Source organism: Rhineura floridana, chromosome 3 (assembly GCF_030035675.1).
Source record: "Rhineura floridana isolate rRhiFlo1 chromosome 3, rRhiFlo1.hap2, whole genome shotgun sequence".
NCBI classification, from domain to species: Eukaryota; Metazoa; Chordata; class Lepidosauria; order Squamata; family Rhineuridae; genus Rhineura; species Rhineura floridana.
In genome coordinates, this window is record NC_084482.1 from 208860944 (window position 1) to 208867949 (window position 7006).

The following is a 7006-nucleotide window of genomic DNA, read 5'->3' on the forward strand; positions in this document are numbered from 1 at the left end:
CTGTCTTTACTTGCTAGACTGCCACCTGGAGCTCTGTAAGGGAATGGGGGGTCTCCTAATGATTCTCAGCACCCTTAACAAACTACAGTTCCCAGGATTCTTTGGGGGAAACCATGATTATTTATAGGGGTATGATAGTGCTTTACATTGATAGTGCAGATGGGACCTTAATCATTCACCAGTCTCATAAGCAGTCAAGGAGTAAAGAGTCCCCCCCCATTTTTGTTGTTAGGTGCCTTCAAGTTGATTATGACTTATGGTGACCCTACGAATCAGCGACCTCCAATAGAATCTGATATAAACCACCCTGTTCAGATCTTGTAAGTTCAGGTCTTGTTTGGTCTTCCTCTTTTTATACTCCCTTCTGTTTTTCCCAGCATTACTGTCTTTTCTAGTGAATCATGTCTTCTCATTTTGTGTCCAAAGTATGATAACCTCAGTTTCATCATTTTAGCTTCTAGTGAAAAAGACAAATAATTGGGTGTTAGAACAAATTAAACCAGAACTGTCACTAGAAGTTAAAACGATGAAACTGAGGTTATCATAGTTTGGACACATAATGGGAAGGCATGATTCACTAGAAAAGACAGTAATGCTTGCATGTGTGGAAGGAAAACTCTTTAGACCAATTAAGGAGTGCCAGATGGACAGAAGCTTATTGCAATGCAAAAAGTACTGATAGCCATCAGGAGAGAGTCTCTCTCCCTATGACATAACACACAGTGATAGAGGCATGGCAAAACATGCAAAGCAAGATTACCGTATACATGAGATGAGGAGTGGTCTCCAGTGCATGTGATGAGTACCTTCTGAATGTCTCATACATATTCCTATGACTCCAGTTATTTCCACTTTTAAAATATGCTTGCTGGATAAAAATGTCTAACCGCAACTTCTCCTTTCAGGAGCTAGCTGGCACACTGACTATTTCCCCATATCCTCTAGAGGTTTGCTGCTACGGCTCAATATATGAGTATACAGAAAGCCATTTGGCTTCATAAGCATATTGATTATTGAACCCTCTTATAAGCAGGGGGGAGAGAGTCCAGCTTTATTTCCTCACATGTACACTTCTTTTAAATTTCTGTTCAAAAATTATTTGAAAGATAAAATTATAATATGCTGGTTTTGCAAGTAATTAAAAAACCCCTGCATGTAGACTTTTATTATAATCATAATTGAAATAGTTTACAGTAAACGATTGCCTACCAACATCCTGCTGTGATTTTTTTGTTCTACATCTCCCAACCTGCACACAGAGAAAGGAACTTTTAGAATCATAGAGTTGGAAGGGGCCTATAAGGCCATCGAGTCCAACCCCCTTCTCAATGCAGAAATCCAAATTAAAGCATAGCTGACAGGTAGCTGTCCAGCTGCCTCCTGAATGCCTTCAGTGTTGGAAAGCCCACCACCTCCCTAGGTCATTGGTTCCATTGTCGTACCACTCTAACAGTTAGGAAGATTTTGCTAGTGTTGAAAGCTATAAACAAGAAAAGACAAGTTTTCTGTCCTTGCAATGGATTCTAGCTCCTGCCTAGAGGTCAACAAATTCCTTGTCGATCACAGTCCTGACTTCACTTATTGGCTACAGACCTGAAAGGGTGGGATTAGAGCAGCCAGCCACCAGCTCATTTAACAGAAGTTCCAGAGGGGCGGTGGCTGAAGTTTCAGTGTATATCTCTTGAACCAGACTACCTAGAAATTTAATTTTTTAAAAAATGAAAGTTAAGTGTCCAGAGATTGGGGTGACTCACCCAGAGACCTGATCTCCCAACATCTGGAGTCTCTGGGCAAACACTGGAGCTCTAGCAACCCTACCTCTACCTGTCTCAATGTAAATGTACTGCCTTCAAGTCAATTCTGACTTATGGCGACCCTGTGAATAGGGTTTTCATGGGGCTGAGTGGCAGTGACTGGCCCAAAGTCACCCAGTGAGCTTCATGGCTATGTGGGGATTCGAACCCTGGTCTCCCAAGTCATAGTCCAACACCTTAACCACTGCACCACACTGGCTCTCCTACCTGTCTCAATAGGCTTGCTTAAACAAAAATATCTTAAGCAAGTGCCAAAAAGACTAAAGTTACGGCACCTGTCTGATGCCAATCAGCAGGGAGTTCACCCTCCGTCCTCCACCAGAGCCCCAAGGGAAATGTTTTCTCTTTCAGCCCTTCTTCAAGTCCCTTGGTCAGTTCCCCACCCTACATTTAAGGCACATTCAGGGCACATTTAAAGCAAGTGAATCCCTCCCCCAGACCTGGGAACTGTAGTTTCCCCCTCACAGCACTACAAATTCCCAGCCCCGTTAAGAAACTTCAGTTCCCAGGATTGTTTGTGGGGGAACTCATGAACTTTAAATGTGTGCATAGTATGGATCTCCTTAAGCCTCATTTTTACACTATTAGTGACTTTGGGATTTATTTAAATACAGGCCATTGTTTATAAACCTATAAGTCTGTTATTCTAACCCCAGTTCCCTAGGAACGTGAGCCCCACTGGATTCAACAAGACTGATGTCCGAAGAGACATGGTTATGCTTGCGCTGCAACTTATCAGTGATGTATTCATCCACTGAATCCCCATGTACGTAAACGTACATTTCTGACAAAAACATCGCTCTTAAATTAATTATTCAATGTAAAAGAAACAATCATGTTTCTCTGCAGCGTTTGAGTTTAGGTATACTGCCCCTACATGTGGAGGATCCACTCCTCTGGGAGCTCAGAGTTCATCCGCCGGAGGGAGCTGATCAGAAAGTTCACAGGACTTAACACGGGAGATCTCAGAAGAAAATGAGAAAAACAGGCCAGAGCCTTCCCTGACAGCTGGCTTCTGCTTTGGGGGGGGGGAGATTCAGAGCCCTCCAGGAGAGGCTGCAGCACCATCCGCATACAATGATTTAAGTGGGTCTGCTCTCTGGGTTCCCCCCAACTAAGGTCTACTAGGAGTAAACCCACTGAAATTAATGGACCTCGGCTAGTTTTGGCTATGAACTTCAATGGGTCTACTCTGGGTAGGACTAGCATTGGATACAACCCCCTAGGCATCCCTTTTTCTGCCCCAGGAAGCAGGGCCTCCCCCCGGCCCGCTCTCCATCTCTCCCCCCCCCCCCCCCGCTAAATCTTAAATTGAGCGATGAATGTTAGAAAGTATTTCCTGGCTTGGCCTCTCCGCTGGGGTATCAGGTCGGTGGAACTCGAAGGGTTAATAGGCCAAGCTGGACGGTGGTCCTTAGGCTTCGTGACACTTCAGGTTCCCAATCGAGAGCGGCAATAGGGAAGGGCTAGATTTTATTATCATTGTTTTCAGATTTTTAATGTCTAATGTATTTGTATGTCTATTTTGTTCATCTCCCGTAGTGGCTGGATAACCAGCCAGATGGGTGACTAATAAATTCAATTAATAATAATAAATAAGGGCGCAGCTGCAAAAAATAGCGGCAGCCGAAGGGGAAGGGACAAAGTGGCATGGAAGCAATGAAAGCGGCTTCAGGCTTTTGTGTGATTGTTGCTTGCACCATGATCCTGCCTGCCCAGAACAGCCTTCGCATGAGGGCGGGAAGTGCATGCTACATGTTGTACCCCTCTCTCTCTATGGTCATCACACCTCCCTATTCGGCCTGGTCAGTTTCCTTCGGAAGGAGCTGAAAGGAACAAAGAAGCAAAGGTGCTGAAAGAGGGGGGTGGGATAAACCTCCCGGCTCCCCCCTACTAAGAACCGGAGGGCTTCTCGATGCAACCCAACCGAATCTCATGCAAAGCAGAGACCCAACTCCATGGCTGGTTTTCCTGCAGCCTGCATGGGGGGGTGGCAGGGTGGGAACAGCGGCTGCACTTTCGGGTGCTCGCCAGTTTGGATGGCTGCCAAAGAGGGTCCGACGCATTCCTGGGGGATTGGCAGACACGGGTGAGGGGAGGGATGAGAACTCTTTCAGGCTGAGAGGGAGGTAAGGTTGGTTTGCGGGGAGTGAGTTCCATTTTGAAGGGAGGAGAAGCAGCAGTGGTGTCACTAGGGTTGGTGTCACCCGGTGCGGTAACTCATGGTGTCACCCCCATGGACCTCCTCCCGTACAAGGTATGATAGCATTCTTCAAGTACTTGAAAGGTGGGCTGTAATCTCTTCTCGATCGTCCCAGAGTGCAGGACACAGAATAATGGGCTCAAGTTGCAGAAAGCCAGATTCCGACTGAACGTCAGGAAAAACTTCCTAACTGTTGGAGCAACGTAACAATGGGACCAATGAACTGGGGAGGTGGTGGGCTTTCCAACCCTGGAGGCCTTCAAGAGGGCAGCTGGACAGGGACCTGTCAGGGATGCTTTAATCCGGATCCCTGCATTGAGCAGGGGGTTGGACTTGATGGCCTTATAAGACCCTCTCAACTCTCTACCATCCTATGATTCTATGAAATTTACACCTTGGAAAGGGGACAGTTCCAAAAACATCCATTTCGTAAACAAAAGTCACAACTCATGTGCTAGAAGTAAACGATTTCTGACATACACTTTCATCCATCTTGGAAATACAGGCTGTTCCCTGCAACAGGACAGGGGAGGTCTGTGGTTCTCCGGATGTTGCCAGACCCCCAACTCCCATCAGCCCCAGCCAGCATGGCCAATGGTCAGAGAGGGCCCGAATCCGTCCCTGCCCAACGGCAAAGCGCCTCGGGCCCCCTTGGAAATTTATGCTGAAAGGCGCTCCTTTGTCCCTGCAGATATTCCTGGACTCCAACCCCTATTAGCCTCAGCAAGCACAACCCATGGCCAGGGATGATGGGAGGTTCCCCATAGCAGTCCCAATGTTTAGATGCAGTCAGTTTCCTTGCAATTTCCACCCATTGCCTCTACTCCTGTCCTCTTGAGTGACAGAGAACAAACATGCTCCATCTTCTACATCACAGCCCTTGAAGACAACTGTCACATCTCCCTTTAACAGTCTCTTCTCCAGGCTAAACATATTGAGATATTTCCATTGTTTCTCAACAGTTGCAAATAAGCGCAGGCCGGGTAGCTTTTTTAGTTAGTTGTCAATCCTGGCTAAGGTTGAGGATTAGTTCTGCATTCTAGTGTTTCTCAAACTACTCCTCGTCTCTGGAAAGCCATACCTGAAATGCTCTTCTGATTTACAATATATGTCAGTCAAGAGATTTAGCAAGCTAGTCTTAATCATCATTTTCTGAAACATTTTTACAGAGAGGAATAAAACAACAACAGGCAATTGGCAAGGTCTTTGCCACTGGATGATAGAATCTGGAAAAATGTCCAAGCAATTGATTACATGTGGGAAAATGAAATAAATGGGGAGGGGAGATGAATCTAAAACCTGTGGAATTGTTGCAACAAGAGCTGTTAAACAGAATGCTCTAGTGATGTCATAGGGGTGGGCCCTGGTTATGTCATTAAGCATGATACATTAAGCATCAGCCACAGTTGCTTGGAGCACACCACTTAAAGAAACAAAAAATTATCTGAATGGAAATTAAGATAGAAGTCTTAGCTAAGTGAGGGTGCTACCAGTCCCCTGAAGTGACAGGATATTTCTTTCTCACCTGCTTGTTGATTTGGTACCAGGCCAAGTTCAAGGTGTGCTTTCCATGTTACAGGTTCCACCAGGGCCGGCGTAACATGGTAAGACAGGTAAGCACCGCAGGAGGGTGCAACACTTGTGGTGCATGGTCTCCCCTGAAGTTTCTCAGGTTTCCAAAGTTGTCCACAGACACAAAAAGATTGGTGACACCTCAAGTAATGACTGTACCACACTGTTATATTCCACAACTGAAGGAATAAATATTGCACATAGTGGCTGCCCCTGTAGGCACTGGAGTGCTGGCAAAATTCCCACTTCAAAAATTAAACTGCACATGCACTGCCTTCTTTTGCTCATAGTTGCTAACGGGGGCTTCAATGGGACAAGGAAACCTTAATAACTTTTGAGCAGCTGCTCAAACCTTTCAAACCAATGAAAGATTGTGTTTCTCAATAAGCCCAAATAAACTACATCAGTAGTTTTCATCAAAACTGGGGGGGGGGAAGCCTTTTCAAAAACTGGAGAAAAAAGGGAGCATATGTCAGTTTTCGGCATTCATCTTGCAGTAGCTGTGGCAATGTTTATAAGGATCGGACTGAAATTTGGCACATTCGTAGATTTCATCAGGTAGATCATGTATGTAATGTTTCAAGTTATTGTTTCAACAGGTGCTATTTTTAGAACCTATAAAATATTGAGCCTTTTTTGTTGTTGCTGCTTGCCTTACATAACGGGGCACTCCAGAGCCTCTTTAATAGTCTTGCATTGTTTAATAAGCATGCACAAGAAAACATACAAATCATAATCCAATAAAAATTCATAATCAAAACACTAACAGCGTACCACAATACACAAACGCACACTGAACACAGTGTTGTATTTTAGTTTTTTATTTATTTGAGTCACAATCTCATGACTGGTTGTTTTTCTTCCTCTCTGAGCCAGTCAAGGAGAGTGTTCAATTCCTTTCTTTCCCAAGGACATGACTGCAGTTCAGCTTTGCATGCAGTTTCAGGAAATTATCTCCATTTGGTGCTTAACAGTGTTTTTGGCAGGGACAGGAGGCACCAAGCTAGTACCATTCTCTCTCTCTCTCTCTCTCTCTCTCTCTCTCTCACACACACACACACACACACACACACAAAGAGCCAAAAAGTAGCTGGGGTTGGCGGGAACTCCCTAGTTCCTGCAACCGCCTTGTCTTCTGCCCAAGTCTTGGGTTTTCCCACAGGCCAGCTTCGCCGTGACTCTTTCGTTGCTTCAGCTACAGCCTGTGCCTGCTCCCTCCGTCCCTCCCAACATGATCTTGACGAGCCGCAGAGACTGGGAGTTCCGTAACCCCCACGGCATGATCTGGGGCTCCTTCTTCCTCCTCTCCCCCCCTTGCTCCATGCATGAACTCTTTATTATGTCTGCCATGCTCACTCCTCCCCACCCGCTGCTGGGAACTATCAACACAAAGCGCCCAGCCCCAGAGGACTACAGC